At 46.5% G+C, this 22,850-nt stretch overlaps 1 protein-coding gene and 2 pseudogenes across 1 annotated transcript in view; 1 reads left to right on the forward strand and 2 right to left on the reverse strand.

Annotated features, from left to right (window-relative positions):
- Positions 1–8,132, reverse strand: part of LOC147119212 (uncharacterized) — a 42,616-nt pseudogene extending 34,484 nt beyond the window's left edge.
- Positions 1–22,850, forward strand: part of LOC147119209 (uncharacterized) — a 139,291-nt pseudogene that overhangs the window by 99,054 nt on the left and 17,387 nt on the right.
- The window catches only part of LOC147119210 (uncharacterized), a 96,216-nt gene that overhangs the window by 68,373 nt on the left and 4,993 nt on the right, over positions 1–22,850 (reverse strand). The window lies entirely within an intron of this gene.

Below are 22,850 nucleotides of genomic sequence, written 5' to 3' on the forward strand. Positions count from 1 at the left end.
ACAAACATTTCTCCTTCCACATTCAAAGGCTGATGATATTCAGGTCCTGATGAATGAAGTGACTCTGTCAGATTTTGATGTGATGTTTGGTTTGAGTTTGCGGTCTTACAGCCTGTAAAAGGAGTTTACAAAAGTCATCACTGCAAAGCAAGGATAGAAAATCAGAACAGACAATTCTAGGTGCTGACTCTGGCTGGGTTCAGTTCTACACTCACTGGTTCCCCTCCCTCTCCTCCCCTGAAGGTGCTGACTCTGGCTGGGTTCAGTTCTACACTCACTGGTTCCCCTCCCTCTCCTCCCCTGAAGGTGCTGACTCTGGCTGGGTTTAGTTCTACACTCGCTGGTTCCCCTCCCTCTCCTCTCCTGAAGGTGCTGACTCTGGCTGGGTTCAGTTCTACACTCACTGGTTCTCCTCTCTCTCCTCCCCTGAAGGTGCTGACTCTGTCTGGGTTCAGTTCTACACTCACTGGTTCCCCCCTCTCTCCTCCCCTGAAGGTGCTGACTCTGGCTGGGTTCAGGTCTACACTCACTGGTTCCCCTCCCTCTCCTCCCCTGAAGGTGTGGACTCTGGCTGGGTTCAGTTCTACACTCACTGGTTCCCCTCCCTCTCCTCCCCTGAAGGTGCTGACTCTGGCTGGGTTCAGCACTGCACTCACTGGTTCCCCTCTCTCCTCCCCTGAAGGTGCTGACTCTGGCTGGGTTCAGTTCTACACTCACTGGTTCCCCTTCCTCTCCTCCCCTGAAGGTGCTGACTCTGGCTGGGTTCAGTTCTACACTCACTGGCTCCCCTCCCTCTCCTCCCCTGAAGCTGCTGTCTCTGGCTGGGTGTCTGTGATCTCTCCCGCTCTTTCCAACACTCCGGCCCTCCCTGTCCATCTGTAATATCTCCCTGTTTTGGTGCTGGGCTCTCCCTGAACACTCTCCATTTTACCTTCTTCTACAGACACTTTCTGACCATCACCATTTCACAGAATCATACAGCACAGAAGGAGGCCATTCATCCATCGTACCTGCGCTGCTCTCTGAAAGAGCCATTCAATTAGTCCCACTGCCCGGCTCTTTCCCCATAGACTGGAAAATATTCCTCGGCCAGTGCTTATCCAATTCCCTTTAAAAAGTTACTATTGAATCTGCTTCCACCAGCCTTTCAGGCAATGCATTCCAGATCACAACAAGTCACCGATTTAAGAATCTCTCCCCACCTCCCCCCTGGCTTTTTGCCCAATTATTTTAATTCTGTGTCCTCTGATTACCGACCCTCCTGCCAGTGGAAACATCTACTATCCTATCGACTCCATGAAAACCCCTCATAATTTTGAACACCCTTATTAAATTTCCCCTTAACCTTCTCTGCCCGAAGGAGATCAGTCTCAGCTTCTCCAGATAACTGAAACCCGCTCATCCCTGGCACCATCCGAGTAAATCTCCTCTGCACCCTCTCCAAGGCCTTGAGGTCTTGTCTAAAGTGTGGTGCCCAGAATTGGACACAATACTCGAACGAGAGATTTATAAAGGTTCAGCATAACTTCCTTGCTTTGTACTCTATGCTTCTGTTAATAAAGCCAAGGATCCCGTATGCTATTTTAACAATTAACTTGTCCGGCCATCTTCAATGTTTCGTGCACACACAATCCCAGATCTCTCTGTTCCTGCACCCGGTTTAAAATTGTACCATTTAGTTTATATTGCCTCTCTTCTTTCGACCTTCCAAAATGCATTACTTTACACTTCGCTGCACTGAATTACATCAGCCATGTGCCTGCCCATTCTACCAGCCCATCTATGTGCTCCTAACTGTTTACTTTTTCTACTTCTTTACACGCTCCTAATGCGTCACCATTTCGGCTTCATTTACAGACGCTCCCTGACCAGTCACCATTTCTCCTCCGCGAGGCGGAGCTTATAACCGGCAGTGAGGAGCGAGGTCCGACCAGAGCATCGGACCTGGGTGAGACTTGCAGCGCGAGGTGGAGCTTATAACTGGCAGCGAGCGAGGCCCGACCAGAGCATCGGACCTGGGTGAGACTTGCAGCGCGAGGCGGAGCTTATAACCGGCAGCGAGCGAGGCCCGACCAGAGCATCGGACCTGGGTGAGACTTGCAGCGCGAGGCGGAGCTTATAACCGGCAGCGAGCGAGGCCCGGCCAGAGCATCGGACCTGGGTGAGACTTGCAGCGCGAGGCGGAGCTTATAACCGGCAGCGAGGAGCGAGGCCCGACCAGAGCATCGGACCTGGGTGAGACTTGCAGCGCGAGGCGGAGCTTATAACCGGCAGCGAGGAGCGAGGCCCGACCAGAGCATGGGACCTGGGTGAGACTTGCAGCGCGAGGCGGAGCTTATAACCGGCAGCGAGGAGCGAGGCCCGACCAGAGCATCGGACCTGGGTGAGACTTGCAGCGTGAGGCGGAGCTTATAACCGGCAGCGAGGAGCGAGGCCCGACCAGAGTATCGGACCTGGGTGAGACTTGCAGCGCGAGGCAGAGCTTATAACCGTCAGCGAGGAGCGAGGCCCGACCAGAGCATCGGACCTGGGTGAGACTTGCAGTGTGAGGCGGAGCTTATAACTGGCAGCAGTGAGGCCCGACCAGAGCATCGGACCTGGGTGAGACTTGCAGCGCGAGGCGGAGCTTATAACCGGCAGCGAGGAGCGAGGCCCGACCAGAGCATCGGACCTGGGTGAGACTTGCAGCGTGAGGCGGAGCTTATAACCGGCAGCGAGGAGCGAGGCCCGACCAGAGCATGGGACCTGGGTGAGACTTGCAGCGCGAGGCGGAGCTTATAACCGGCAGCGAGGAGCGAGGCCCAACCACAGAGCCTGGACCTGGGTGAGAGCAGCATCGAGCGCGGCAGAGCTTAAAACTGGCAGCAAGGAGCGAGGAGCAGTCCGACTAACTCAGCAGCAGGGGAGAGAGGTAAAAAGTAATCAAAGTGTGACGTCAGCAGGAAGCAGGTAAGTGATTGGTTGGTGAGTATTTCTCTCTTTTTTAAACTTTAACTCTGGTTTATAGTTTCTAAGGTCTCTCTGGTGTAGCGGGCACTGTTGGTAAACTAATGAACTGTAGTGTAATTAGTGGGATTGATTGATTTAATTTAAATTCAATTAATTAAAGGGTAAATCATGGCAGGACAGCCCGGCCCTGTGATCTGCTCCTCCTGCGATATGTGGGAACTCAGGGACACTTCCTGTGTCCCTGGCAACTACATGTGCAGGAAGTGCACCCAGCTGCAGCTACTGACAGACCGCATTGCGGCGCTGGAGCTGCGATTGGATGCATACTGGAGCGTTCACGATGCTCGGGACATCGTGAATAGCACGTTTACGGAGTTGGACACACCACAGGTAGAGTTTGGACAGGAAGAAAGGGAACGGGTGACCAACAGGCAGAGTACTAGGCGCAGGCAGGTAGTGCAGGGGTCCCCTGTGGCCATTCCCCTCTCCAACAGATACACCACTTTGAGTACTGTTGGGGGGGATGGCTTATCAGAGGAAGGCAGCAGCAGCCAACTTCCTGGCACCAGGGGTGGCTCTGCTGCACAGAATGGGAGGAAAAAGAGTCGTAGAGCTAAAGTAATAGGGGATTCAATTGTAAGGGGAATAGATAGGCGTTTCTGCAGCCGCAAATGAGACTCCAGGATGGTGTGTTGCCACCCTGGTGCAAGGGTCAAGGATGTCTCCGAGCGGCTGCAGAACATCTTGGAAGGGGAGGGTGAACAGCCAGTGGTCGTGGTGCATATAGGCACCAACGATGTAGGTAAAAAGCGGGATGAGGTCCTAAAAGCGGAATATAGGGAGTTAGGAGGTAAATTAAAAAACAGGACCTCAAAGGTAGTAATCTCAGGATTGCTACCAGTGCCACATGCTAGTCAGAGTAGAAATAGAAGGATAGTTCAGATGAATATGTGGCTAGAGGAATGGTGCCAGGGGGAGGGATTCAAGTTCCTGGGACATTGGAACCGGTTCTGGGGGAGGTGGGACCAGTTCAAACCGGACGGTCTGCACCTGGGCAGGGCTGGAACTGATGTCCTAGGGGGTTTGTTTGCTAGTGCTGTGGGGGAGGGTGTAAACTAAAATGGAAGGGGGTTGGGAACCTGAGCAGGGAGACAGAGGAAAGGGAAACAAGGATAAAAGCAAAAAATAGGAAGGAGAAAAACAAAAGTGGCAGTCAGAGAAATCAAGGGTTTAAATCAAACGTAGCCACAGTAAATAATAATTCTAATAGGTCTAAGAGTGTTAAAAAAACAAGCCTGAAGGCTTTGTGTCTTAATGCGAGGAGCATTTGTAATAAGGTGGATGAATTGGCTGCGCAAATAGAGGTAAACAAATATGATTTGGTTGGGATTACAGAAACGTGGCTCAAGGAAGGCCAGGACTGGGAACTCAACATCCAGGGGTATTCAATATTCAGGAAAGATAGGCAAAAAGGAAAGGGAGGTGGGGCAGCATTACTGATTAAAGAAGGGATTAACACAATTGTAATGAAGGATATTAGCTCTGATGATGTGGAATCTGTATGGGTAGAATTGAGAAATACTAAGGGGAAAAAAACATTAGTGCGAGTGGTATATAGACCTCCAAACAGTAAGGCGGAGGTTGGGAATGGCATTAAAAGAAAAATAAAAGCGTGCAATAAGGGCACAGCAGTCATCATGGGTGACTTTAATCTCCATATAGATTGGGCTAACCAAATTAGTAACAATACTGTGGAGGAGGAATTCCTGGAGTGTTTATGGGATGGTTTCCTGGACCAATATGTCGAGGAACCAACCAGTGATCAGGCCATCTTAGACTGGGTATTATGTAACGAGAAAGGATTAATTAGCAATCTTGTTGTACGAGGCCCCTTGGGTCGGAGCGATCATAATATGATAGAATTCTTCATTAAGATGGAGAATGAAGTAGCTGACTCAGAAACTAGGGTCCTCAATTTAAATAAAGGAAACTACGATGGTCTGAGGAGCGAGTTGGGTAGGATTGATTGGGGAATGGCACTCAAAGGGTTGACGGTGGATAGGCAATGGCAAACATTCAAAGACCGAATGGATGAACTACAGAAGTTGTTCATCCCAGTTTGGCATAAAAATAAAACAAAAAAGGTGACTCAACCGTGGCTAACAAGGGAAATTAGGGATAGCATAAGATCCAAGGAGAGGACATACAAATTGGTCAGAAAAAGCAATAATCCTGAGGATTGGGAGCAGTTCAGGATTCAGCAAAGGAGGACAAAGGGATTAATTAAGAGGGTGAAACTAGAGTATGAGAGTAAGCTTGCAGAGAAGATAAAAACTGACTGTAAAAGCTTTTATAGATATGTGAAGATAAAAAGATTGGTGAAGTCAAGCGTAGGTCCCTTGCAGTCAGAATCGGGGGAATTTATAATGGGGAACAAAGAAATGGCAGACCAACTAAATACATATTTTGGTTCTGTCTTCACAAAGGTGGACACAAATAACCTCCCAGAAATACTGGGGAACATAGGGTCTGATGAAAGGGTGGAACTGAAAGAAATCAGTGTTTGTAGGGAAATGGTGTTAGGAAAATTGATGGGACTGAATGCCGATAAATCCCCAGGGCCTGATAATCTACATCCCAGGGTACTTAAGGAAGTGGCCCTAGAAATAGTAGATGCATTGCTGGCCATCTTCCAGAACTCAATAGACTCTGGAACAGTACCCATGAATTGGAGGGTAGCTAATGTTACCCCACTATTCAAAAAAGGTGGCAGAGAAAAAGCGGGGAATTATAGACTGGTAAGCCTGACATCGGTAGTGGGGAAAATGCTCGAGTCCATTATAAAAGATGTAATAGCAGAGCACTTGGAATGTAGTGACAGGATCGGACAAAATCAACATGGATTTACAAAAGGTAAATCATGCTTGACTAATCTACTGGAATTTTTTGAGGATGTAACTGGTAAAATAGATAAGGGAGAACCAGTGGATGTGGTGTATTTGGACTTTCAGAAGGCTTTCGATAAGGTCCCGCATAAGAGATAAGCGTGCAAAATTAAGGCACATGGGATTGGGGGCAAGGTATTGACTTGGATAGACAACTGGTTGGCGGATAGAAAGCAAAGAGTTGGAATAAACGGGTCGTTTTCCGAGTGGCAGGCAGTGACTAGTGGGGTACCGCAAGGATCGGTCCTAGGACCCCAGCTGTTCACAATATATATTAATGATCTGGACGAGGGAATTGGATGTAATATCTCCAAATTTGCAGATGACACAAAGCTGGGTGGGAGGGTATGCTGTGAGGAGGATGTCATGAAACTCCAGTACGATTTGGACAGGTTGGGTGATTGGGCAGAAACATGGCAAATGCACTATAATGTGGATAAATGTGAGGTTATCCACTTTGATGGCAAAAACAGGAAGGCAGATTATTATTTGAATGGCAATAGATTGGGAGAAGGGGAAGTGCAAAGAGACCTGGGTGTTTCTGTGCACCAGTCGCTGAAGGTAAGCATGCAGGTGCAGCAGGTGGTTAAGAAGGCAAATGGTATGTTGGCCTTCATAGCAAGAGGGTTCGAGTACAGGAACAAGGATGTCTTGCTACAGTTGTACAGGGCCTTGGTGAGACCGCACCTTGAGTATTGTGTGCAGTTTTGGTCGCCTTATCTGAGGAAGGACGTTCTTGCCATGGAAGGAGTGCAGCGAAGATTCACCAGGCTGATACCTGGGATGGCAGGAATGATGTATGAGGAGAGATTGCGTCGATTGGGCTTATAGTCACTGGAGTTTAGAAGATTAAGAGGGGATCTCGTCGAAACCTATAAAATTCTGTCAGGCCTGGACAGACTAGATGCTGGAAGGATGTTTCTGATGGTCGGGGAGTCCAGAACCAGGGGTCATAGTCTAAGGATAAGGGGTAGGACATTTAGGGCTGAAATGAGGAGGAATTTCTTCACCCAAAGAGTGGTGAACCTGTGGAATACTGTGCCACAGAGGGCGGTGGAGGCCAGTTCATTAAATATATTCAAGAAAGAGTTGGATATATTTCTTAAGGCTAAAGGGATCAAGGGATATGGGGAGAGGGCAGGGACAGGGTACTGAATTTGAATGATCAGCCATGATCTCATTGAATGGCGGAGCAGGCTCGAAGGGCCGAATGGCCTACTCCTGCTCCTATCTTCTATGTTTCTATGTTACAGACCCTCCCTGACCAGTCCCCATTTCTCCTCTATTTACAGACGCTCCCTGACCAGTCCCCATTTCTCCTCCATTTACAGACGCTCCCTGACCAGTCTCCATTTCTCCTCCATTTGCAGACACTCCCTGACCAGTCTCCATTTCTTCTCCATTTATAGATGCTCCCTGACCAGTCACCATTTCACCTCCATTTACAGATGCTCCCTGACAAATCTCCATTTCTCCTCCATTTTGTTGTAGCTAATTTGGGCGATACCCAACAGAAGCTTTCTGAGTTAATAAAACTCCGACTATGAGTTGAATGGCAAAGTAAAAGAATGCTTTATTGCAGAGCTCTGGGAGAAACCGCTACACACCAGCGTGTGATCGCCAAGTTCCTCGTTTTACACACACAAGGCTCCTACCTTTATACAGGAGTCAAAACAACTTAGACGGTTGATTACATAATCACAGCGATCCCCCGTGACATCTAAAACGGTTATCTATTCTTAAGCAAACGATGGCCATAGGTTAAAACCTTTTGGGACCTCTGGCCGCAGACGAGATAAGCAGAAGTAAACAATGGTTCCAGACTGTTCATCGCTGCAAGGTGACCACAAATGTTCAGTAATAAAACTGCAGCTGACAATTACCTCACCCCTGCCTACGTGCGAGCTCAGGGGCCCCTTGTTAGCCAGTTTTAATGTCAAGTATCCCGACAGTCTTTGCAAAGTCCTTAATACTGAAATTCTCCTTAACAATCCCTCCTTTTGGTCCTGGATCACGATCTTCTTGTTCCAGCTGACCATCAATCTTCTTTCTTCACAGTGTTGTTCTTACAACCACTGCCTCATCCCGGGGACGTCAGGCGGCTCAGGTTCGCCCGCCTTGTCCTCTTCCATAAGCGATAGTTCATCCGCCTGAATAACACTGACTGGCATTACCGGTGTCATTGCCATTTTGCAACAAGCGTTTACAGTAGTTAACAGGCAGCATATAGCAACGCATATCGCGACTATAATTACCATTGTATGCATTATCCATGGACCCCATCCTGTTAGTCCTAGCCATTCCAACCATCCTGTTCCAGGATCAGTATGGAGTTTCTTCACTTCCTCCCTCATATGGTTTACCAAGTTTGTGATATTCTCTGAACTATCTGGGATGTAAGTACAACGCTCCTGCCCTATCAGGGCACATGTACCACCCCTCTCTGCTAGCAAGTAATCCACTGCCATTCGGTTCTGTAAGGCAACGGTTCGTATCGCTGTCATCTCATCACTTATAAATGTGAATGCCTCCTCGGTGTCATTAGTTACTGACTCTAATAATGACGCCACAAGCTGGATTTCCTTTATGGCTCTGCCCACCCCATAACCAGGGACTAAAATGGTGAAATACCTCTCGGTCTCTGTAATGTCACGCTTGGCTCGGTATTGATGGTGGTCCGTTAGGGAGGACAGATGGTAGACATATGTGAGCACGCGTACCCCAAATAGCAAGACCCGGTCCAAGACCGGGGCAGCCACGGGTAGGCTTTGTGACCACATATAAAGTATGTGCTGTTGTATGCCTTTAAATTATCTAACCCAGGGCTTGGGTTACCTGGATCCTGCTCCCAATTGTATGTGCCTGGTCCCGTTACGATAACGGATTCCTGGTACCCTGGTCGGGGGGATCAGAATCCTGTTCGCTTGGTTCGTCCCATTGGGCCCGGTGGTACAGCTAATGATCTTATAGCAGCTATTGTTTCCTACCGGGACACCACCTTTCTTTATGTTACGCATAATACATATTCCCGTCTTTGGGTTTCCCATTCCACTGGTATTGATTAGTACCAGATAAGGGGGGTTTACACTGTTATTATAGGATGGAAAGTACCATCTCTCAAACTCGGTCATTTCATAACCCGCCACCCTGAGGGCGGAACAATTCATTCCAGTAAAAGGGTTCTGGCGGATCGCACCCCTGGTGGCAGTACTGTTCCCAACTGCCTCCTCACACGGTACGTTAGTCTGGTTCTGGTGGTGCATCCATGTTAGCATTTGAGTCACATTAAAGGCCACCGGACGAAGGGGTATTCCACCCCTACTATGTATCGGGATGTGGCTACAGACCCAACAGCTGGACTGCCCCCTTTTCTTAGCATACTCATAAGACATATAAACAAAGGTATTTACGTGTAAATCACGCTTACATCGCGGCCTGCCCCGGGTTACCGTAACAATGCATATTATCGCAACTAAACATATTACGGTCTTCATCTTCAATTTTAAGTAGGTACTGCCTGTCTGAAGCTGGCTTATTCTTTCTCTGGCCCTCCCGATAACACTCTTGTACTAACGCGTTAAGATAAAAGCATATAAGCACAACCGATGCAATAAGCCACAAAACAAATGCCCACACAGGCAAACAGATCAAAGTATCAGGCATTAATCAGCTGATGTTGACCTGGAAAATAATACAAGGGTGTATCATTAGTAACTTCTATGCACACCCTTTTTGAGGTAGATTAAAGCTTACAACTTAAAATTAGAAATTTAACACAATCAAGGCCAGCACAGGCTGAGAGTACGATGGATGTAGGATTTCAGCAGGCCAGAACAATCCAAACACCATACCAGACCTCGTAAAACTGCAGTCACCTTTCCAAGGCCGAGCACGAGTTCTGTGACCTCGAGACGTAATCCTTATGCTTTAACTAAACATTATCAATTCTCAATCTGCGTTTTACGCCCCTACAGATTGAGTCCTTAACACAATAACTTAACAACTTTAATCTTAATTTTATGCTGGTTACATTCATTTAGTCAGTCTTTTCTTTCGTGGTTACACTCTCCCCGGTAGTCTCCTTCTCAGGAGGCTCCAGGGATGACTTGGGCTCATATATCTTTAGCTGTGTCCAATGTTTCCACACTCCCTTTCCCCGTATGTCTAGACAGGCGCAAGTATCTCCACTAATAATAACTTCGTAAGGCCTGGTCCATCTGGAAGCAAAGCCTGATTTGATTGGTAATACCTTTAGCATTACCCTAGTTCCCGCTGTAGGGACTCTGGTAACGGGAAGGGGAGTTCCTTCTCGTCCTGCTCCTTCTGGCAGTACCTTACTTGCTTCCGCATTTCTTTTAATTGTTTACTCATTTCTTGGACATATCGCCGTAGCTTGTCCTTTAAGGGGCCTACATCCACCCCTCCCGTAATTATGCCTTCTGGCAATTGCATTGCTCGTCCTGTCATAAGCTCATACGGGGCAAGGCCTGTAGTGCGATTACAGGTGGCTCGTAATTTCATCAGAATGATAGGTAACACTTCCACCCATGTTTTTCCCGATTCCTGCATGGCCTTAGCCAACGCATTTTTTAATGTTCGGTTCATTCTTTCTACCATTCCCGAGCTCTGGGGATGGTAGGGTATATGAAACTTTTGCTTAATTCCCATTAACTGGCACATATGTTTGACCACACCTCCTGTGAAGTGGGTCCCTTGTTTGGAATCTATCTGAAGCGGCATTCCCCAATGTGGGATTACCTCTTCCGCCAAGATTCGAGCGACGGTAGTGGCAGTACAATTTCTGGTGGGGAATGCCTCCACCCATCTTGTGAACTGATCAATAATCACCAGGCAGTACGTCTTACCCTGGGATATGGATAAGGGCCCTGTAAAATCTATTTGCAAGTGTTCCCATGGCCCTCGAGGCCTGGGTTGGTGTCCTAGTTTAATCTTAACCGGTCTTCCTGGGTTATGCTTAGCGCACACGATGCATCGTTGACAATACTTAGCAATATCCCGTCCCATACCCTTCCACCACCACTCCTTACCTAAAGTCTGTTGCATCGCCTCCTTTCCAGAGTGGCTTAATCCATGGTGTAATTCGAGTAGGGTATTCTGTATACACTCGGGGGCCATTACCTTGTTATTTATTCGCCATACTCCGTCTGCTTTTGGTCTGGCTCCTTGTGCTTTCCACCTTTGCCTTTCGCTAGGTAATATATCCTCGTGTAGCTCGGCAATACTAATTTCATTTCCTCGGCTATCTACACTGGCTACAGGTTCCTCGGGTTCCCATTCTAAGGCTAACTCCGCGGATTGTTTCGCTATCTGCTTTCCCTACTTCCGTTCCAGGTTTGCTTCTTTCCGTTCCAAGACCAGGGCTGCCTGAGCTGCCCTGTCAGCTGCCTGGTTGCCCATATAACCCTTCCATTCCGGGCTCTCTGGCTGGTTCTTTTTGGTGCGCTTTAATCTTTATTACTGCGACCTGTTTAGGCTTATTACTTTCCAGGAGGGCTTTGATTCTTTCCTGATGTCTTATGGGGGTTCCCCAGTAGTTACGAATCCCCGTCTGCCCCATGCAGTCATGTAGTCATGGACTACTCCGAACGCATATCGGCTGTCCGTATATATATTTACCATTTTATTCTCGGACTCTTCTAGTGCTACTGTTAATGCCACTAGTTCTGCCACTTGGGCTGACAAGCCTCCTTCAAGCCTCCCTGATCGTACAGTCCTCATCTGACTATTTACCACAGCCCAGCCCGTACGAGGCTGTCCGTCTACATATTTTCGGGACCCGTCCACGTACAGTGTCTCTTCAGCCCCTGGTAACGGAGTGTCTTTTATTTTGTCTCCCTCTAAGTCAGCATCTACATCTCCACAATCATGGGACACTCCCGATCCCAATACTCCTTCAGCCGGGTTTTCCCCTGCGTCTCTGACTATTGTTACTGCTTTACTGGGAGGGAGGAGAACAGCCTCCCATTTCGCTCGTCTCAAGTGTGAGACTGATCGCAATTTTCTAGTGTTTAACATTTCTACTAGAGTATGCTTTGTGTGGAGAACAATATCGCCTGTCATTACAACGGGCTCGCTAATTTTTACGGCCCAAGCTGCACAATCTAGAGCGGCTATGCAGCGTGAGAGTCCCGATACTACTGGCCCTTCTGCAGTGGAATAGTATGCTATGGGTCTACGTTTATCGCCGTGCTCCTGGGTGACTACGGCTGAATAAAATCCTTCCTCATTATCACAATGTATGTGGAAGGGTTTATTCATATCCGGGAGTCCTAGTCCTGGGGCTGATATCAGATCTCGTTTAAGTTGGGTATAAGCTTGTTCCTGCTCAGGACCCCATTCGATGGGTTCCAGGGCGGGCTTACCCCCTTTAACCAATCGCTGTATGGGTTCCGCTGTTTTAGCGAACCCCGGGATGAAGTTTCGGCTGTAATTAAAAAGCCCCAGTACTTTCCGTACTCCTCTTACTGTTACAGGTCTTGGCATAGTTTGTATTGCCCCTTTTCTATCTGCGGGCATCTCTTTTACTCCTTGTGAGATAAGGTGCCCTAAATATAAGACCTGGGTTTTTCCTATCTGTGCCTTTTTGGGGCTGACCTTCATTGTTCTTACATACATAAAATCTCATGGGAATATATCGTCCATTTATTTCTACAATTTGTAGAATACTACGGAAGGCGGTGAAGTTTTCACCGCCTACCCCTATTATTACTGTACTTTTCTTTGTGGTGGGAAGGGGGAGGTTGGTTATAGATATTGCAGCTCCAGTGTCCACTAACATCTCACACTGTCGGTCCCCCTATTAGTGCAGACACATATATTCGTCCCCCTTGGGTTTTCCCACTTACATCCCTCACACTCCGTCCGGAGGTTATCTATCTGGAATTGTTTTCCCTTAAGGCTTACCGCCACCTTTTCTGCCTGTTCTATCAATCCTGCCAATTGATGAACCAACAGTACACCTGCTTTCTTAGTCCTTTCTTTTTTCTGTGTGCCCCACCATGACCGCTGTTGGTCCAAACTTTTTGATACATCCCACCCGTCTTTCTGCATTTTCTCAATTAGGGAACATCTATCTGTCATATAAGTATCGATAAGGGAGCCCGGGGGCCCCCGCTTCAGATCCTTACTCGACATTATGTCCCTTGGTCACTATCTTCGGCCCCCCCAATTCTGAGAATACCTTTCTCTCGGGGTCCGTCACGTGTAAATGTAAAGGTTGATCCGGCTCCTTTACCTCTCCTCCAGTTCTCCTCCTAGGCTATACCTAGGTTCCCTGGAATCACATAAAATGCAGTCTCACGGTTGTTAGTATCCTAGCACAATTTTACATATGCCATCTCACCTCTCTTTTGTTCTTTTTGAATCACTCGAGCGTGTGTCCGCTTGATCAGGGCGGCCAGTCACTCGGTGACCCTGCTCGCAGCGCCAATTTGTTGTAGCTAATTTGGGCGATACCCAACAGAAGCTTTCTGAGTTAATAAAACTCCGACTATGAGTTGAATGGCAAAGTAAAAGAATGCTTTATTGCAGAGCTGTGGGAGAAACCGCTACACACTAGCGTGTGATCGCCAAGTTCCTCGTTTTACACACACAAGGCTCCTACCTTTATACAGGAGTCAAAACAACTTAGACGGTTGATTACATAATCACAGCGATCCCCCGTGACATCTAAAACGGTTATCTATTCTTAAGCAAACGATGGCCATAGGTTAAAACCTTTTGGGACCTCTGGCCGCAGACGAGATAAGCAGAAGTAAACAATGGTTCCAGACTGTTCATCGTTGCAAGGTGACCACAAATGTTCAGTAATAAAACTGCAGCTGACAATTACCTCACCCCTGCCTACGTGCGAGCTCAGGGGCCCCTTGTTAGCCAGTTTTAATGTCAAGTATCCCGACAGTCTTTGCAAAGTCCTTAATACTGAAATTCTCCTTAACAATTTACAGACGCTCCCTGACTCGCTGGGGATTTCCCAGCACTTCCTGGTTGTCCCGGAGTTTGTGTCTTAAACTGGCGGGTAGTTGTGGGGAGGCGGATAATGTTGAGTGACTTCAGTGTGAAAACACAGGTTAGTAAATGGGGCAGGTAGATGTCAGATGAAATTTACCACTGATACATTTTGAGAGGAAGACAATAGTAGGAAAAGTATTTTAAATGGAAAAGCTTTAAAAGCAGCAGAGGAGCAGAACAGTAAAGAGGTGTAAGATTCTAGCTAATGCCTTGTCTTATTAATTAGCAGGTTCGAGAGTCTAGTCTCAGCAACTTTAACACCTTACTAAGAAATATAAGGTCAACAGATTCTCTGTCCTCTACCATACCTTACATTGATCCTCTATCAGAGTAAACATGCAAGTCCCGCGTGTCCACAGTAACTTACACGAGGTCTGCCCGCTGGATGAATCCTCGGGCACCCTGAGCTTGATCTCCGGTGTCTCCAGTCCCGACTGCCCCCTTACATCAGGATCCCCTCACTTTTATACCCTGCAGTGATCCATCTCTGGCACCGGACTCTGGGTTTTGGCAGGAAGCGAGGAAAAGACAGCTGGAATTTCTCTAATCTGTGATTTACAAGGACACATTCCCTGGTTCCCAGCAGTTACTTTTCTTCAGTAATTTTCTCATTTTTCCCTAAACTACCCTGCCTGCTGTTAATAATGTTATTTCTTATAGTTTCACAACTATAGGTATAAACATCACACATTATAATCTAGTCTATTCTGTTACTCACTCTGGTTTAAGCTTATATTGTGGTTAATAACAGACAAACCCTGTCCTTTCCCCTGATCTGATTAGTTTCCAACCAGTCCATTCAGTGAATGTAATATCTTATCAGTGTTGCCATGGCGACCTGTCTGCAGTGAAACGCCTGTTTAACGAGTTTCGAACTCAGACTATGCCTGTCTTTCGTGGGCTATGTGGAACAATCTTTGTTCCAGTTCTACTCGGGTCCCCTCCCTCACCTCTTTTTCCGATACATTGACGACTGTATCGGTGCCGTTTCCTGCTCTCGCCCCGAACTTGACAATTTCATTCACTTTGCCTCCAATTTCCACCCTTCCCTCACCTTCACATGGTCCATCTCTGACTCTTCCCTTCCCTTCCTCGACTTCTCTGTCTCCATCTCTGGGGATAGGTTATCGACCAATATTCACTACAAGCCCACTGACTCCCACAGCTACCTGGACTACACTTCCTCCCACCCCGCCTCCTGTAAGGACTCTATTCCATTCTCCCAGTTTCTCCGTCTCCGACGATGCCACCTTCCACACCAGTGCTTCAGACATGTCTTCCTTTTTCCGCAACCGAGGATTCCCCTCTACTGTGGTTGACACTGCCCTCGACCGTGTCAGTTCTATCTCCCGCACTTCTGCCCTCACCCCTGGCCCTCCCGCCCGGAACCACGATAGGGTTCCCCTTGTCCTCACCTTTCACCCCACCAGCCTCCACATTCAACGGATCATCCTCCAGCATTTCCGCTACCTCCAAAGTGATCCCACCACCAAATGTATCTTCCCCTCCCCTTTCAGCATTCCGTAGGGACCGCTCCCTCCGAGACACCCTAGTCCACTCCTCTATCACCCCAAACAGCCCTTCCCCTTCGCCTGGCACCTTCCCGTGCAAGCGGAGGAGATGTAACACCTGCCCCTATACCTCCCCCCTTCCCACTGTCCAGGGCCCCAAACACCCCTTCCAGGTGAAACAGCGATTTACTTGTACTTCTCGCAATCTAGTATACTGTATTCGCTGCTCATGATGCGGTCTCCTCTACATTGGGGAGACCAAACGCAGATTGGGTGACCGCTTTGCGGAACACCTCCGTTCAGTCCGTAAGGGTGACCCCGAGCTTCCGGTCGCCTGTCATTTTAATTCACCGCTCCATTCCCACTCGGACCTCACCGTCCTTGGCCTCTTGTATTGTTCCACGGAAGCTCAACGTAAACTCGAGGAACAGCACCTCATCTTCCGATTAGGCACTCTGCAGCCTTCCGGACTCAATATCGAGTTCAACAATTTCAGATCATAACCTTGGCCCCTTTCACATTTTTACTTGTAATTTTTCCACTCCTTTCCCCCCCCTTTCCTTTTGTTTCTCTCTCACACCTGGCAGCTATCTCTTGCCCTGCCAGTACACTTCACACCTAATCTCAGCCTATTACCATCTCGTCTAGCTTCGAATGCCTTTTATTGTCTCTTTTACTTCTTTTGTTTCTTTCACTTCTTTTGTCTGATCGCAGCCCTGCCTTCGATCTATTTTCTTTTCTTTCCAGTTTTGAAGAAGGGTTCGACCCGAAACGTCAACTCAAATTTCTCTCCCCGGATGTTGCCTGACCTGCTGAGTTTTTCCAGCATTTTCTGTTGTTATTTTAAACTTCTCTTTCCCAAAATACACATTCTATCAGACATTTTATGCTAATGTATTTTAACCATGTTATGTTAATATCTCTAAAACCTACAAGCAGTTCAGATACACAAACCTTTAAAAGTGGGAGGACAAGTTGATAAAGGGGCATTCACTCCAAGGTCCCTTTGTTCCTCTACACTACTCAGTGTCCTACCATTTAATGTGTATTCCCTTTCCTTGTTAGCCCTCCCCAAATGCATTACCTCACACTTCTCCAGATTGAATTCCATTTGCCACTGTTCTGCCCACCTGACCAATTTATTGATACCGTCCTGCAGTCTGCAGCTTCCTTCTTCAGTATCAACCACACAGTCGATTTTAGCATCATCTGCAAATTTCTTAATCATATCCCCTATATTCAAGTCTAAATCATTGATATATACCACAAAAAGCAAGGGACCTAGCACTGATCCCTGCGGAACCCCACTGGAAACAGCCTTCCAGTCACAAAAACACCCATCAACCGTTACCCTCTGCTTCCTGTCTCCGAGCCAGTTTTGAATCCAACTTGACACTTTGCCCTGGATCCCATGGGCTTTTAACTTCGTGACCAGTCTGCCATGTGGAACCTTATCAAAAGCCTTGCTAAAGTCCATTTACACTGCATTAAATGCACTTCCCTCATCTACCCACCTTGTTAACTCCTCAAAAAATTCAATCAGGTTTGTCAGACACGACCTTCCCTTAACAAATCCATGCTGACTATTCTTGATTAATCCGTGTCTTTCTAAATGAAGATTTATCCTGTCCTTCAGAATTCTTTTCAATAATTTTCCCACCACCGAGGTTAGGCTGACTGGCCTGTAATTACTCAGTCTATCCTTTTCTCCCTTTTTAAACAAGGGTACCACATTAGCAGTCTTCCACACCAGAGCTGTGCGATTGGTTCAGTCTGTATATCACTGAAGGGTCCTTTTAAATTTGAGTGGTCAGGTATTCAAATTCCCGGTAACTAATCCTGGATATAAAAGAGGGGAGAGCTGTGTTTAAATCAAAGAGTCTCCTTGGAGATTCTCTGAGTGAAGGACCTGGTCAGCTTGAAACACCTGAAAGAGAGAAATTTCCAATTAGTAGTTTTTGACCAAAATCGATTCCCACAGGGATGGGGAATTCTCGAATAAGGCAGGAGCCGTTCAGGATTTGAAAGGTATTAACAAAGGATTCGAGGGACTCTTACATTTGGGATCTTTCATTATTTTGTCTACTCGAGGAGTTAGCTAACAGGCTTCCTCCTGTGAACATAGAGCTGGATTATTAGGCCGTGACGTGTTTATTTGTTCGTATTTTGTTAAATACATTTTCTGAGTGGATTTAAATTTAAAACCAGGTTTGCAGGCGTGATGCTCTATTCACATATCGAAGGTGAGAGAGATGCTGTGGGTCACACACTAAGTCCAGTAGCTGAAAGCGATTAACAGACTGGGTTTTGTGTTTAGTGATCCCAGGCGTGTTACCGATACCTTCCCTGGATACCAAGGGTAGGAGAGGCACTCTGGAATGTATGGGGAGCTGGGACTTGTCCATGAGAGTAACCGAAGGTATGAGAACTGAAATAATTAGAAAGGTGAAAAGGCCCAAAAATGGAGCAGTCAGCAAGAGGACATCAAATAGTCTCCTCTTATCTTGGAGACATCAAGGACTCAACACACTGTGTTTGAAACAAAGCTGATTTATTTGACATAGATAGAATCATAGAATGGTGACAGCACAGAAGGAGGCCATTCGGCCCGTCGAGCCCGTGCCAGCTCTCTGCAAAACCACTTCAACTAGTCCCACTGCCCCGCCTTTTCCCCATAGCCCTGCAATTCCCTTTTGAAAACTGTGATTGAATCTGCCTTCACCATCCTTTCAGGCAGTGCAGTCCAGATCCTAACCACTCGCTGAGTAAAAAAGTTTTCCCTCATGTCGTCTTTGGTTATTTTGCCAAGCACCTTAAATCTGTGTCCTCTGGTTCTCGACCCTTCCGCCAATGGGAACAGTTTCTCTCTACTCTGTCCAGAACCCTCATCATTTTGAACACCTCTATCAGATCTCCCAACCTTCTCTGCTCTAAGGAGAACGACCCCAGCTTCTCGAGTTTGTCCACGTAACTGAAGTCCCTCATCCCTTATCCCTGGAACTATTCTTGTAAACCTTTTCTGCACCCTCTCTAAGGCCTTCACATCCTTCCTAAAGTGCGGTGCCCAGAACTGGACACAATACTCCAGTTGAGGCCGAACCAGTGTTTTATAAAGGTTCATCATAACTTCCTTGCTTTTGGACTCTATGCCTCTATTTATAAAGCCCAGGACCCCGTATGCTTTTTTAACCACTTTCTCAACCTGCCCTGCCACCTTCAACGATTTGTGCACACATACCCCCAGGTCTCTCTGTTCATGCACCCACTTTAGGATTGTACCCTTTAGTTTATATTACCTCTCCTCGTTCTTCCTACCAAAATGTATCACTTCGCACTTTTCTGTGTTAAATTTTATCTCCCACGTGTCCGCCCATTCCACCAGCCTGTCTATGTCTTCTTGAAGTCTATCACTATCCTCCTCACTGTTCACTATACTTCTAATTTTGTGTCATCTGCACATTTTTAAATTGTGCCCTGTACACCCAAGTCTAAGTCCTTAATATATCAAGAAAATCAGTGATCCTAGTACCGACCCCTGGGGAACACCACTGTATACCTTCCTCCTGTCCGAAAAACAACCGTTCACCACTACTCTCCTTTTTTCTGTCACTTAGCCAATTGCGTATAAGAACATAAGAAATAGGAGCAGGAGTAGGCCAATCGGCCCCTCGAGCCTGCTCCGCCATTCATTATCATGGCTGATCTGATACTAACCGCCAATCTACTATCACAGAACCATCTCCTGAATCTAACAGAATTAGACACACGAAATAGGAGCAGGATCAGGCTACACGGCCCCTGGGCCCGCTCCGCTACCCACAGGGCCATGACCGATCCGAACCTAGACTCATGTCCAAATTCCTGCCCGCTCCCCATAACCCTTAATTCCCTTCACTTCTAGGAAACTGTCTATTTCTGTTTTAAATTTATGTAATGATGTAGCTTCTACAGCTTTTTGGGGCAGCATATTTCATGGACCTACCACCCTCTGAGCGAAGTAGTTCCTCCTCATCTCAGTTTTGAAAGAGCAGCCCCTTATTCTAAGACTATGCCCCCTAGTTCTAGTTTCACCCATCATCGGGAACATCCTCCCCGCATCCACCCGATCCAACCCCTTCACAATCTTATACGTTTCAATAAGATCGCCTCTCATTCTTCTGAACTCCAATGAGTAGAGTCCCAATCTACTCAACCTCTCCTCATATGTCCATCCCCTCCTCCCCGGGATTAACCGAGTGAACCTTCTTTGTACTGACTCGAGAGCAAGTATGTCTTTTCTTAAATATGGACACCAAAACTGTATGCAGTATTCCAGGTGCGGTCTCACCAATACCTTGTACAACTGAAGCAATACCTCCCTATTTTTATATTCTATCCCCCTAGCAATAAAAGCCAACATTCCATTGGCCTTCTTAATCACTTGCTGCACCTGCATACTAACCTTTTGAGTTTCGTGCACCAGGACCCCCAGATCCCTTTGTACTTCAGTACTTTCCAGTTTCTTGCCATTAAGATGATAACTTGCTCTACGATTTTTCCTGCCAAAGTGCATAACCTCACACTTTCCAGTATTGTATTCCATCTGCCAAATCTCTGCCCACTTACTTAGCCTGTCTATGTCCCCTTGCAGGTTTTTTATGTCCTCCTCACTCACTACTTTCCCTCCCATCTTAGTATCATCTGCAAACTTTGATATGTTACACTCAGTCCCCTCCTCCAAATCGTTAATATAGATTGTAAAGAGTTGGGGACCCAGCACTGACCCCTGCGGAACACCACTAGTTACTGATTGCCAGTCTGAGAATGAACCATTTATCCCAACTCTCTGCTTTCTGTTAGATAGCCAATCCTCTATCCATGCCAGAATATTACCCCCAATCCCGTGATTTTTTTTATCTTAAGCAATAATCTTTTGTGTGGCACCTTGTCAAATGCCTTTTGGAAGTCTAAATACACTACGTCCACTGGTTCCCCTTTATCCACCCTATATGTTACTTCCTCAAAGAACTCCAGCAAATTTGTCAAACATGACTTCCCCTTCATAAAGCCATGCTGACTTTGTCCTATTAAATTATGTTTATCCAAATGTCCTGTTACTGTCTCCTTGATAATGGACTCCAAAATTTTACCTACCACAGGTGTTAGGCTAACCGGTCTATAGTTTCCAGCCTTCTGTCTACTGCCCTTTTTAAATAAGGGTGTTACATTAGCAGTTTTCCAGTCTGCCGGGACCTTTGCTGAGTCCAGGGAGTTTTGGAAAATTATTACCAATGCATCCACAATCCCTACCGCCACTTCCCTCAAGACCTTAGGATGTAAGCCATCAGGTCCAGGTGATTGATCCACCTTGAGTCCCATTATTTTACCGAGTACCACTTCCTTAGTGATTTTGATCGTGTTTAGCTCCTCCCCCCCATAGCCCCCTGTTTGTCCAGTGTTGGGATATTCTTAGTGTCCTCTACTGTAAAGACTGATACAAAATATTCATTCAGTGTTTTTGCCATCTCCATATTTCCCACCATTAATTTCCCGGTCTCATCCTCTAAGGGACCAACATTTACTTTAGCCACCCTTTTCCTTTTTATATAACTATAAAAACTCTTACTATCTGTTTTTATATTTATTGCTAATTTACTTTCATAATCTATCTTCCCTTTCTTAATCAATCTTTTTGTTATTTTTTGCTGTCTTTTAATGTTTTCCCAATCCTCTATCCTCCCACTAGATTTGGCTACCTTATGTGCCCTTGTTTTTAGTCGAATACTATCCTTAATTTCTTTACTTAGCCATGGATGGCTGTCTTTTCTTTTACACCCTTTTCTTCTCAGTGGAATATATATTTTTTGGAAGTTGTAAAATAACTCCTTAAATGTACACCACTGATCATGTATCGTCTTACCCTTTAATCTATTTTCCCAATCCACTCTACTCAATTCCGCTCTCCTACCTTCATAGTCTCCTTTATTCAAGCTTAGCACGCTTGTTTGAGATCCAACCTTCTCACCCTCTAATTGAATATGGAATTCAACCATGTTATGGTCACTCATTCCAAGGGGATCCTTTACTAGGACATTTTAAATTAATCCTGTCTTGTTACACAAGACCAGATCTAAGGTTGCTTGCCCCCTGGTCGGTTCAGTTACATACTGCTCAAGAAACCCATCCCTAATACACTCAATGAACTCATCCTCAAGGCAGCCCTGCCCAATTTGATTTGTCCAATTAATATGATATTTAAAATCCCCCATAATTATAGATGTTCCCTTATTACAAGCCTCAACTATTTCCTGATTGATACTCCGTCCAACAGAGTTGCAACTGTTCGGAGGCTTATAGACTATGCCCACTAATGTTTTTTTCCCCTTATTATTCCTTATCTCCACCCAAACTGTTTCATTATCCTGATCTTTTGACCCAATATCATTTCTCTGTATTACAGTGATTCCTTCCTTTATTAACATAGCCACCCCACCTCCCCTTCCTTCCTGCCTGTCCTTCCTGATCGTTAAATAACCTGGTATGTTTAATTCCCAGGCATTGTCACCCTGCAGCCATGTTTCTGTAATGGCCACAAGATGATACCCATATGTAATTATTTGTACCATTAACTCGTCTATTTTGTTACGAATGCTACGTGCATTCAGATAGAGAACTTTCAAATATGTTTTGTGACACTTAGTTCCTGCTTTTGCCCTTTTTATTACTTTACCTTTTACTCCATACCTTCTGCCCCTTCCTGACACACTCTGGTTTTTAATTTCCCCACTGCTACCTAAGTCTATGACCTTCTCTGTTGTCATTTTTATTATTTGCTCTCTAGGAACCTCCCCCCCACTAGTTAGTTTAAAGCCCTCTCTACAGCCCTAGTTATATGATTCGCCAGGACTCTAGTCCCAGCACTGGCCAAGTGAAGCCCGTCCCAACGGAACAGCTCCCTCCTGCCCCAGTACTGGTGCCAGTGTCCCAGGAAGCAAAACCCATTTCTCCCACACCAGTCTTTGAGCCACGCATTTAACTCTGTAATTTTATTTGTCCTAGCCAAATTCGCTCGTGGCTCAGGTAGGATTATTACCCTTGAGGTTCTGTTTTTTAATTTGACCCCTAGCTGCTCATACTCCTTTAACAGAACCGGCTTCTTAGTCCTATCTACGTCATTTGTACCAACATGGACCACGACAACTGGATCCACCCCCTCCCACTGCAAGTTTCTTTCCAGCTCAGAGTAGATGTCCTTAACCCTGGCACCGGGTAGGCAACACAGCCTTCGGGACTCTCGCTCTCGGCTGCAGAGAACTCTATCTATCCCCATAATAATACTATCCCCTACCACTACAACATTTCTATTTACTCCCCCCTCTTGAATGGCCCCCCGTTCCACGGTGCTGTGGCCAGGTTGCTCATCCTCCCTGCAGTC

Source organism: Somniosus microcephalus, chromosome 4 (genome assembly GCF_052327205.1).
Source record: "Somniosus microcephalus isolate GS21.2 chromosome 4, FLI_Smic_1.0, whole genome shotgun sequence".
In the NCBI taxonomy this organism is placed as follows: Eukaryota; Metazoa; Chordata; class Chondrichthyes; order Squaliformes; family Somniosidae; genus Somniosus; species Somniosus microcephalus.